We start from the raw sequence: 12,610 nt of genomic DNA, 5'->3' as shown, positions 1-12,610 counted from the left end.
TGGACTTCATAGGTAGCTGGGATGACCTTGAATGTCTGACCCCCTGTTCTACCTCCCAAGTGCTGTGCCACCACACCTGCCTTTTCTGTACAGTTTTGTTTGCAGGGAGGTTGAGACTGGCTCTCATTACATATCCCAGGATGACTTTGAACTTTCAATGATTCTCTTGTCTTTGTCTTCCCAAGTGCTGGGATTATAGACATATATCACCATATCTAGCTTCATTTACTCTTTTTTTTTTTCTTTTTTGAGACAGGGTTTCTCTGTGTAGCTTTGGAGCCTATTCTGGAACCCACTCTGTAGACCAGGCAGGCTGACCTCAGCCATCTGCCTAAGGGTGATCCACCTGCCTTTGCCTCCCACCTGCCTCTGCCTCCCGAATGCTGGGATTAAAGGCACCTCCCACTGGGGCTCATTTACTCATTTATGTCAGTGTCTTTAGACGTAACCCTGGCTTGCCAGGCCATTTACTCCTTTTCTAATCAGCGTTTTACTCTGTTCTCAGGCTGGCCTGGAACTCTCAGCCATTCTTCTGTGTTAGCTTGTTGAGAACTGGGATCAGAAGCCATTATTCACTGCTATTTAACTCTTTACACCACAGTACCCAGAAAGTTACCTGCTCTCAGCTTCTCAGACCCTCCCTCAGATGTGTGAGACAGTGCTCAGGAAGTCATTAGCCATTTTGACTCAGTATCATTTCCTTCTGCTCCAGGGGCTAAGACCTTATCAGGTAGGGCTACTGTAAGAACCAAAAGGTCTGTACTCTGCCTGGTGCCCTAAGGGCCATTATCTCTGTCCTCTGGAGGGAAGTTTCTCCACTCCACTCCACTTCCTCTTTTTTGTTGACAGGGCTAGCGTAGCTAGCGTTGGCTAGCCTGGAACACGTGTAGACCCAGAACGCAAAGACATCCTCTCGCCTCTGCCTCCTGATAGCTGGTATTACATGCATGTGCTACCACTCCTGGCCCGGAGGAAACTTTTTAAATAAGAAAGAATTACGTGTATGTTTGCTCATGTCTTTTCGCACCACGTGCGTCCTGGTGCCCTCAAAGGCCAGAAGAGGGCGTCAGATTTCCTGGACTGGAATACCCGATAGTGATGAAGCGCCTTATGGGCGCTTGGAATGGAATCCGGGTTTTCTGGAAAAGCAGCACTCTCTCCAGATCCGAGGAAACTTTCTGAAAGTCCACCTTATCTGAATTCCCAGTCAGGCACGGCAAGGCTCCCAGGTGCTAGGAAAACCACATAACTCCGGCCCGCCGGAGAAAATCCTACCGGGGAGCTCCGGGGCAGTGACCCGTGCTGGCCTCTCAGCGTCTTAAGTAGGCGCTCCTCTTTGACTGACAGGGGAGGCCGCTAATACTCACCCAGGGTAGTCCCCTTGAGCGCGCTTGGGGGCGTGCCGCCTCAACTCTGATCTGTCCAATCCGGAGCGTCGAGGGAGATGTAGGGCGGGGCCTGAATCCAGGCGGCCAATAGGGCGAGCACAGCGGGCGCGGCGGGGGCGGCGCGGTCTCGGCTGGCGGCAGAAGCCGCGGCGGGTCTGGGCAGGGCCGGGCAGCGCGGCCGGAGCGGAACGGAAAAGGGGTCGGTGTCGCAGCCCGGCCGGGGCGGCGTGCGTAGCGGAACCCGAGGCGAGCGGCGGCCGAGGTGAGGGGGTACGCCGCGACGGTTGGAACGCGGGTCGGTGGCCGCGCTTACCCTTGTCAGGCCGCGCCGGGGCCGAGCGCGCGGGGCCGCGCCGCTCGAAACTTCTAGTCCGCGCGAGAGGGGCCACGAGCCGGCGGGCGGAGCCGGGGAGGCCTGAGGGGCGGCCGGAGCGGGCGGGACCCATGCGGACGCACTCCTGGGGGCGCTTTGCGGACTGTCCGCTTTCCATTTCCGTCCTTCCCACATTCGGTGTCCGCGGTGGTGAAAGCCAAGCCTGCCTGGAGAACATGACCTAGGGGTGTGTGGCGAGGCAGGAAAGGCTGGATGCTGTCCTTTTGACTTTGATAGTTTTCTAGACTCATTGGATCCGAAATATCAACTACCTCTCTCCTCCCGTGGAACTCAAAAGCCGCGTTCTTCTCTCCCCAGGCTTGCGGGCCCCACTCTGAGAAAGTCGGCTTTGCTCCCCCCCCCCAGGAGTGGATCGGAGGGGCTGGCTGGGGACCTCAACGCTTTAGAGATTAGACCTGGAAGGAGACACACCCCAGGGATGCTGCGTTCTTGTTGGGTTCTCAAGGGAAGACGGCTTTGGTCCGGGGTGTGCACACCATTCCTGGCTCTGGCCGTCTTTCCTTGACCGCAGCTGTTCTGAGGTTTTGTGATTAAGGGGAGTAGGTTGCTGACGGTCTCCAGGGCTACTCATTACGCTGTTTAACAAACACTCCCGCTCTGTCCTGATGTGAATCTATTTAATCCTGAGTTGTGGATGTGAGCTCACACCTTCCTCCCCCACTGCAGGTTTTTCCGTTTGCTTAAGTTCTGTTCTTTGTGCATTTGACAGCTTGGAGCCCCTCGCAAAGGGATCATCCAGGTGGGCAGTGTTTTGTGTTAGCCTGTTTTCCGTCGTAGGGCATTTGGAATTAGCTTTTCACAGAAGCACTGAATGAGTTCCCGTGTAGTTGGGACTCTCTTGACTTGAAATACTTTGGTCTGTGCATTTACACTCAACTGTAGAGTTTGGCGGTCTCTTGGTGAAACTATGCTCCTTGAGTCACGAGGCCACTACAAAGAAAAACTTGTGTGATGTGTGTTTCTTTGCCCTGTCGTCTGGAGGCTTTAAAGAAACTGACCATTAGGCTGATGGGTACATATTGCTTGGGAAAGTAATTGAGCACAAAGGAGTAGAACACTGATTAGGTCAATTCAGTCTGTGCAGAATTCCCCCCCCCCCCCCCCCCAGGGTTTCTCTGTGTGGCCCTGGCTGTCCTGGAACTCGATCTGTAGACCAGGCTGGCCTCAAACTCACAGAGATCCGCCTGTCCCTGCCTTGGAGCGCCACCACCAGCCCATAACTGTGCGACATTTTTAAAGAATAACTACTCATTTGAATAGAAGTGGTAGTTTAGTTTATGTGTTTTGGGGAACTACAACTTGTTTTGTCTGAACGTAATAATTAATCCAAAAGTGTGTGTATGTAAGATACAACATCTATGTTTCCATCCTGCCTGATAGAGGCCTTCCCTTGTACTGACAGCCAGCACAGATTCCTGGTGGCCAGGCGTTTCTAGGGGGAACAGAGGCATTTTCCCTTAGTTTTGTGGGATTTTGTTTGTTTGTCTGTTTTGTTTTTTAGACAGAGAGTCTCACTATGTAGACTAGCAGACGTGGAACTCACAGAGATTAAATGCGTGTAACACCATACCTGACCACCCTTAATCTTTCTATTCTTTTCCCTGAAACTCCATGTTGATGGGTTAAGGCCTGATTCTTAGACTTCCTGCTTCTGAAAAGAGTCATCATTCGATCCTTGCAGGATGTTATGGAATATCAAATAATAGTAGTAAAATTGCTAACTGTTGTGACACCTCGTGAAGCAGGCCAAAGTGCTCTTCTGACCAATATCACCTGAAACTCAGGTGTCTCTGGCCTGCCTTATCTACCATCCCATTGTACTTGGTCTTCTGGAAGCCACTCTTTAGATTATGTAGGTAATAACTGTGTTCACATGAGCTGTAGTGGCGGCTGCTCAGTGTTTTTCCAGTTGTTTGGAACCACAGCTGCATACCTGAAGGCAGCCAAGGAAGGCAGGGCTTAGCTACTGAGTCGATTTGCATACTAGGAACAGAGTCCTTTGTGACCTCTGCTCACCCTCCTCACACCTGAAGGTAACCCTGAGAGTGGGCCTTAACTTGTTCCTGGTGGCTCTCAGTGGTGGTCTTTGGGATAGCTGTTTGAGAATTTTTTTCTGATTTTTAATATTCATTGGTTGTGCTGATGAGAGACCATCTTAAAAGAATAGGTCTCCTAGGGCTGGGGGATGGTTCAGTCAGGAAACTTGACACTTGAGTTCTAACTCCCAGCAAAACAGTAAGGAGGGGGTGGGGAGATGGCTCAGTGTCTAAGAGCATTTGTTACTCTTATGGAGAGGACCTGGGTTTAATTCTCAGCACCTACATGGTACCATAACCATCTGTAACTCCAGTCCCAGGGGACCTTGCACTTCTGACTTCTGAGGGCACCAGACATGTACATGGTGCATGTGCATGCATGCAAGCAAACATTTATACACATAAAATTAAGAAATCTTAAAAAAATGCAGTCAACAGTGATCAAGGAAGGTACCTGATATCAACCCCTGGCCTGCATATGTACACTCACGCATGTAGAATAGTTCTGACACTGGCTACTTGCCTGTAATCCTACCCTTTGGGAGCCTGAAGTAGACAAGTCTCTAGTCTGAGGCCAACTTGACTGTGTAGGGAGACCCTATGTCAACAAAGATAGTTCTCCAGGTATTCTACGCAACCAGACATTTTTAGCATCCGTGCGGTTACTAACTACTTGAGACAGCTGTTAAATCAAGATCAAGAGGCTTGCATCTTTTTTTTTTGTTTTTTTTTTTTTTTTTGTTTTTCGAGACAGGGTTTCTCTGTAGCTTTTGGAGCCTGTCCTGGAACTAGCTCTTGTAGACCAGGCTGGCCTTGTAGATCCGCCTGCTCTGCTTCCCAAGTGCTGGGATTAAAGGCGTGCGCCACCCCAGCCTGGCCAAGGTTTGCATCTTTTTAAAAGACATTTTATTTATTGTGTGTGTGTGTGTATGTATACATACATGCATGTATGCATATACCATGATGTACATGTGGAGGTCAGAGGACAACTTGCAGGAGTTGTTTTTCTCCTCTATATGTGGTTAGCAGGGATGAAATTCAGATTGTCAGGCTTGGCAGGAAGTGTCTTTACCTGCTGGACTGTTTCTCCCTGTCCAGATTTTTAATTTTCATTTTAAAAAAATAAAAACTTCTATTTTGAAAAAGATAAATCATTTATTTAGTGTGTGTGTTTGGATATGCCACAGTGTGCATGTGGCAGTCGGAACTGTAGGAGTTAGTTCTCGTCAGTTTTCTCTTCTATCCTGTGGATTCTGGGGATTTTACTCGGGCTGTAAGTAAGGGTTGATGGCAGGTACCTTTACCTTCTGAACCGTACTCCCAACCTCTGCTTTTTCATTCTTTACTCGCCCTCCCCCAAGTTTCCTCTGCTTCGGTTCTGGGAATGGAACTGGGAAAGCTATCTACCACTAAGCTGTGCCTCTAGCTCATTAAAAAATTTCAGTCTTAAAAATATTCACACATTTCTTGAGTTCAGGCACTGAACTAGATGGAGAAGGAGGTTCAGCGGCAGGATACAGTGGTAACAGCTATTAGAGTCCTCAGTGACCATCTTAGAAAGGAACCTTGCTGGGATATTGAGGCAGGATCTGAACCTGGAACTTACTGTGTGGCTGTTCTTGGCCTCAGAATCAAGGCAGTCTTCCTGCCTCAGCCCTTCAAGTGCTGATATTTCAGGCTTGAACCATTACATTTACTTTAATGTAATTTTTCTCCATTCCTAGAATACCAGATGACAGAGTGGGAGATGGATGGAGACCAGAAACCCTGGACTCTTTATAGCCTTCCCTCCACTATGAGGTTAGGATGATATGCACCTCAGGGTCTCAGTATTTATATTTGTAAGATGAGGGGCTTAGAAGTTCTTTTTTGTTCTGCCTGCATGTATACTTGCAGGCCAGAAGAGGCAACCAGATCTCATTACAGATGGTTATGAGCTACTATGTGGTTGCTGGGAATTGAACTCAGAACCTTTGGAAGAGCAGCCAGTGCTCTTAACCATCGCTCCAGCCCGACTTAGAAGTTCTTAACCTTTGAAATTCTGACAACAGTTATGAGACACCCTCTCCCCACCCCAGGAAAAGAAGCACATGTGTGGACAACTTGGGGGCCAGCATCCAGAGTAAGGACTGCCACATTCCAGCCCTAAGCTGTCTTCCTCCTGACATGGTGGTGGGGTGGTGAGCATAGCTTTCTAAGCTGACTCTTGCCTCAGGGAATCTGTAATCCTGTTTTCCTTGACATCTTGGAGCTAATAATTACGTACATACTGGAGGACACACATTCCAAAGGGTTGTCCTCCCATTATTTTGTACTCAAACATTTGAGTGATTTGTGTTAAAGAAAGTGGTGTCAGTCCTGGCCGTTGTGTTGTAGAGTCCATTCTGGGTCCAGAACTTGGGTTCCTGGATGCCAACTTGGGGTTTTTCTGTTAGGTTCTGTTCCCTTGGTGGTTGTCATGATGAGTTGTTGGCATCATAAATATCCTTGAATGTCACTGGGAAAAGAAGTTTTGTTTGTCCACTGAAGGACTGTTTTTCCTTTGGAATTTGAATCCTAAATACCTTGCGGTCTTGATGATGAAGAACTTACTTGTTTTATTTTTTAAAATGTCTTTTAACCTTTACTTTTTATTTTATGTATATTAGTATTCTGCTTGCACCATGTGTGTGTTTTGATTTCTTGGAGCTGGAATTATGGACAGTTATGTGCTGCCATATAGGTGCTAAGAATTGAACCTGGGTCCTCTGAGAGAACAACCGGTGCTCTTAACTAGTGAGCCATCTCTAGCCCCCTTTTGTTTTCAGACTTTTTCAGAGGGGAAAATTTGTAGAATTGGAGGGTTTTGGGTAGACTTATTTAATGTTGGTTTTTAAAATTTTTGTTGATTAAAGAATATATTTAAATGATTACTTCTCAGTTGTTTAGCGCTTGAGAAAGCTGTGAAGTTAATAAATGTTAAGTGGAAATTAGAAATTGAGTCAGACCTGGTGGTACATGCCTTTAAATTCCAGCACGTGGGAGGCAGAAGCAGGTGGATCTCTGTGTGTTGGAAGCCAGCCTGGTCTACAGAGTAAGTTACAGGACAACCACTGCTACACAGTGAGACCCTGTCTTGAAACAAAAAAATCTCAAGTCATAGAGTTGACCTACCCAAATATGGCCTCCCTGAGCCAGAATCCCCAAGTAATTTGAAGTTGGGTATGAATTGTGTTGATCTTACTTTTTTTTCTGTTGCTGTGCTAAAGCACCTTGACCAAGGCAACTTTACTGAAAGAGAGGGTTAGAATCCATGATGGCAGAGCAAAGGCATGGTGGTAGGAACAGCTAAGAGCTCACGTCTTGATCAGAAAGTAGGAAGCAGAGAGAGTGTGTGTATGAGTGTATGTTGGGAATGGTGGCATGGATTTTTGTAAGCTAAAAACTCTCTCCCAGTGCCTCACCTCTTCCTAAGGCCACACCTCCTAATTCTTCCTAAACAGTTCCATAGACTGGGTACCAGGCATTCAAACATAAAAGTCTAAGGGTGCCCTTCTCATTCAAATAACCAGTGACCATGACTGTCCCAACAGTGGCTTCTTGTGACTCTGTCAGGTTCCTAGTGCTTTACGGATTGTTTATTATATCACAGAGTCTCAACTGTATAAAAAGCAAGTGTTTAAGAAAGGACAGGAAACTTAAAAACTGCGCAGGTTAAATGACTTTCTCCCCCTTATTTTTAAAAAATATTATTCCGTGTACATGTGTGTGTATGTGTGTATGGGCACAACAAGTGCATTTACCTGCCAAGCTATCTGTAGTGGTTTGAATAAGAATGGTTTCTCTAGGCTCATATATCTGAATGCGCTTAGTTATCAGGGAGTGGCACTATTTGAGAAGGCTTAAGAGATGTGGCCTTGTTGAGGGAAGTGTATCACTAGGGTTAGGCTTCAAAAGTCCATGCCAGGCCCAATCTCAGGCTCGGCATAAGGATCAGGATGTAGCTCTCAACTACTTCTCGAGCACCACGCCTGCCACCATGTTCTCTGCTGTGATGATAAACGTCTGAAGCCACAAGCCAGCTACAATTAAATGCTTCCTTTTGTAAGAGTTGCCTTGTTCATGGTGTCTCTTCACAGCAATAGAACAGTGACTAAGACATCATTTCACTGGCCTATTTCTGATGAAAATAAACAACCTGGTCAGATGTGTTGGTTACTCAGGCATTGGCATTTGTAGTACTGTATTGAGTAGAGTCTCCCTCAAGCATGGTTAGTATGGAGGAGTCCCCTGTCCTCCTATCATGTGATCCTGATGCTTGTCAGGAGACAGCCAACTAGTTTGTGATTGTGGCATGGAAAAAGTGTCTGTGGGCTAGAAAAATGGCTCAGTGGTTAAGAGCACTGTTCCTTTTCCAGAGAACCAGAGTTCAACTCCCAGTACCCACATGGTGGCTAACAACCTCTTGTTAACTCTGGTTGTAGATGATCTGACATCCTTTTCTGGTCTCTGTGGGTACTGCATGCATGTGGTACACACATGCAGGCAAACATGCATGTGCATAAAATAAAAGGTGTGGGTGTGTCTATATTTGCTAATTTCAAGTGGGTTCTTTAAATACTACACATACAGAGCAATCATATACAGCTCTGCTTTATGAGACGAGAAGCCTCCCCAGGAAAGGATTTACCTTGTGGAGAAACTTGGTAGAGGTTAATGGCAAACAGTCAGTTCTGAAATGTTAAGCAGTAGATAATTATTAAAGTAGAGCCTGGTGAGGAAGTGAGGCTACCTGACAGTAAGATCTGAAATAGCCTGGGAGCACCAGTCTGCTGCTCTTATGCAGCAGGGTGCAGAATGCACCTGCCACAAACCTTCACTGACTCCACTAGTATTCACAACGACTCACTCTCATCAGGAGCTGGCACCATACATTGTTTTTTTTTTTTTCCTTCTATTGGCTTTCTGCTTTCTTCTTAGATGCATACGGTCTCAAACTCACAGAGATTTACCTTTCCCTGCCTCCTGAATGTTGGGATTAAAGGTGTGTGCTTACTTTGTGTTTTTAATGTGTGTGATTTTCTGCAGGCCTGTACTTGTGGAGGTCTGAGGACAACCCTTGGGAACCTGGTTTTTTATTTGTTGTCTAGTGTGATTGGGGATCAAATTCAGGTTGTCAGGCCTGTATTTGATTACCCTTATGCAGAGCCATCTTCATAGTCCCTTTGTTTTTTAAATTATTTGTTTTATGTCTGAGTGTTTCAATTGCATGTATATATGTGTACCACATGTTTGACTGTTGTCCAATTAGGTAAGAAGAGGGTATCAAAGCTCCTGGAACTGGAATTATAGACAGTTGTGAGCTTCCATGTGGGACCTCTGGAAGAATAATGTGTGCTCTTAACTATTGAACCGTCTTGCCAAGCAGTGGTGGCGCACACCTTTAATCACAACACTCAGGAGGCAGAGGCAGGCAGATCTCCGTGAGTTCAAGGCCAGCCTGGTCTACAAGAGTTAGTTCCAGGATAGGACCCAAAACTACAGAGAAACCCTGTCTTGAAAAACAAAAAACAAAAAAAATTAAAACTATTGAGCCACCTTGAGCTGTCTTTCCAGTCCAGTCCCAATAGTCCTGTTTTTTTTTAAAGAGAGAACATAGCCTGGCAGGCTTTGAACTCATCTTCTTGTCTTAACGATTTTAGAGTTTATATTAGAGGGGTTTTACTTGACAACTCTCCTTGGCCTGAGAACATTTGGAATGTATCTTAGTTGTCTGGGACATCTGTGTGTGAAGGGAGAATAGGCAAGGTGGATTGAAGAGGTGCATTCTGGCTACTGTTATGTAAAGATCTTGGTGTCTGGTTCAGCTCCTAACTCTAGGATTCCAGGATTAAGGTCTCATGCCTTATAGAAACAGCTGGGTCTAGAATAATTATGTTTTACTATGACAGTACCAGATAGAAATGGGTCGACCTGGAAAGAGATATAGAGAAGGACTGGTCTGGCTTTGCTCAGCATGCTACAGAACCTAACTCCAACGAGGAGGTCTTTGCCAGAAGTGAGCTCCAGAGTCATCAAGAATGTGGATGCAAGTGGGATGCATGTGGTGTGTGGGTTTGTTGAGTGTGGTGGGAGGACAGTTTCAGGATGTGCTCTTTGTAGGACATGGCTAGGGTCTAGACTTTTCTCTAGAGAGTAGATTCAGTGGGAGCCTTCCAGGGTATGGGCAGAATGACCTTAGCAGAACTGAGGCCAGTTGAGAAGTCAGGGAGTGGATGGGAGAGGTGTGAATCTGATTGCTCCTTCTCTCCGTGCTCACCAGTGTCCTCAAAGTCTTGAGGATTGCCTTAGCAGCTCCTAAGAAGCAGTGGTTTAATTTTGTAAGAAAGGGGCTTCCAGGGAGCGTTGACCTCAGTCATTGATTCAGCTCTATTGTCTAAATGTTCACTTATGCTGTTGGGGTGGGGAGGGTGTTCATGTAGCCTGGGTCCTGTTTTTATTTTGATTGGCTTACTCTCACAAGTCTGTAAGGCTGGCTCCTGCAGATGAGAAAAGGCAATAGTGCAGCAATGAACTAGGGATCAGAAGCATAGATTTAGAGCCAGACAACCCTTGGTCTAGGTCTACCACTAGGTAGACGCCACGCCTGGTCAAATGGTTCAACGTTTCAGAGACTAGGTGTCTTATTTTAAACTGCTGTAACATAGTGCTCTAGCATTTGCTTATAAAAGCACAAATCTTGTTCCTTTGTTCCTCAAAGTTCTGGAGTCTGGAAGCCTGAGGTGAGGGTGCATTAGTGTTGGGCTCTCTTCTGGGTTATAGATCCAACCTCTGGTGCTACTCTTATACAGCTGAATGAGGGTAAGGAAGCTCTCTGACTGGGGAGGGGATTTGAGACCTAGTTTCTCTATGTAGCTTTGGAGCACCTCCTGGAACTTGCTCTGTAGACCAGACTGGCCTCAAACTCACAGAGACCCTCATGTCTCTCTGCCTCCTGAGTGCTGGGATTAAAGACATGTGCCACCACTGCCTGGCCCGAGTGCCCTCTTAAGAAAGAGCACTAAGCTCATTCTTGGGGACTTCACCCCCGTGACCTAATTTGCTTCCTAAGGCTCCACCTCTTAATATCATGATATTGACACTAGAATTTGAGTATGGGAATTTGGAGTGTGGTAGGTGATGTGCAGTCACAGACCCAGAGCTCAGTCCATGGTACTTAGTCATTTTGTATCACTCAGGTAAATTTGTAAATTAAGTAAAACCCTAAAGTACTTGTATTGAATTTATTTTATCCAGTTCTTTTACAAATGTATTATTTTTTCTTGAGCCAGAGTACTCATTAGGACATTTTTTGGTTCACAGGGATGCTATCAGGGTCACCAGTATGGATGAGCCCCTTTGTGGATTCTCATGACCTTGGCAGGACATATGTTCTCTTCATTGCACTACTCTGAGGTTTTGTTGCTTCTGTCCCCTTGATGGGAGTGAGACTAGGAATCTTTATCCTAGCCAGGTGGTGGTGGTGGATTCCTTTAATCCCAGCACTCAGGAGGCAGAGGCAGGCAGATCTACAGAGTGAGTTCCAGGACAGCCATGACCACACAGAGAAACTCTGTCTCAAAACAAACAGAAGATGGGTGCATCCTGCCTGTGTTTGAGTACAGCCCTGCCCTGCCTCCTGGCTTGATGATGCTGTGCTTGAGTTTAATGTGATGGTCATACAGGCCTGTCCCAGTGATGAAGAATGTTGCTGTGATTGTACCTAGTGTTTAGGGGGAAGGGAGGATGTGACTGGGTGAATGTGACATCCAAGATGAGAAAAGACTTGAGAAGATCAAGGATCAAGCTGTGTGCACAGGGATCCATGGCGGAAATAGGGTTAAACTTACATGAAGCAGCAATAGCTCAAGCTGTGGAATCGGGGTTCTGAACTGTGCTCTTACCCTTTTACTTTCAGAATTAATGTTTAAGTTTTAATTGACTTTATAATTTAGGTTAAGTGTGTTATCAGTGTAACTTGGCTGTGCACTATTGGTAGTTGACTATGAACTTTCCCATAGCTTTCATTTTGATTTCAGAATAGCTTTATTGGTTGTTGGTTTCCCTTGTTCATGATTCAGAAGAAAGACAAAAAGAGATAGAATTGGAAGGGTCAGTGGCTTTTTTGAGGCCACTAACCTAGACTCCACATGAGGGTAGACAGTCACAGGGCCTTCGCCTGGACCTGCAGGGTAGTCTATGGTGTCTAGAATCAGCTGTGACTAGTTTTCTAAGTTGTCTCTTGAATGAAATGAAACTTTATTGTTTTAAAATGATGCTCAAATTGTAGTTTATGAACATTTTCAGACTTCGAACTATGTTTGTGTTTCATTATATCAAATTATGCTGTCTCTAGCTGAGTGTGCCAAGACTGTGAATTGTGGTCAGGCTCTCTTCCCACGCAGACCTCCAAGCCCGCTATTAGTGGATTTTGTAGCTCACTGGTTTGCTGAAGCTGGCTTGCCTGGGCACCAGTTAGCTTGAGAGTGATGATGTTTTTAATTAAGTACTTGTGACCTCTGTACCAGCAAATATATCATCAGATAAGGAGGCTGGGCATGTGCCATGGGAAGATTGGCATGGTTGGTGACAGAACCAGTAGCCATGGGGTACACTGTGTTCTGGATTTTCTGAGAGACCATGGAAGTTTTACATTTCTGCCCATTGAGTTCTTCCAACCAGTTGGTGAACACCCCACTTCATCCAGGAGTAATCAGCCCAAAGGTCAGAAAAGTGACCTTCAGAGGGTTGGTGTCAGAGCTGACCCTGAAGCC

General features: G+C 46.2%; 1 protein-coding gene across 2 annotated transcripts in view; it reads left to right on the top strand.

Moving 5' to 3' along the window:
• Positions 1-1,510: 1,510 nt before the first annotated feature.
• Positions 1,511-12,610, top strand: part of Pacsin2 (protein kinase C and casein kinase substrate in neurons 2) — a 102,942-nt gene continuing 91,842 nt past the window's right edge. For both annotated transcript variants that reach the window (XM_085678502.2, XM_085678500.2), the window contains exon 1: positions 1,511-1,650. The gene's annotated coding sequence lies outside the window, so the exon portion shown is untranslated. The remainder of the gene's footprint in view (positions 1,651-12,610) is intronic.

Source organism: Myodes glareolus, chromosome 19, assembly GCF_982192425.1.
Source record: "Myodes glareolus chromosome 19, mMyoGla1.1, whole genome shotgun sequence".
NCBI classification, from domain to species: domain Eukaryota; kingdom Metazoa; phylum Chordata; class Mammalia; order Rodentia; family Cricetidae; genus Myodes; species Myodes glareolus.
This window is presented reverse-complemented; position numbering and strand designations above follow the sequence as displayed.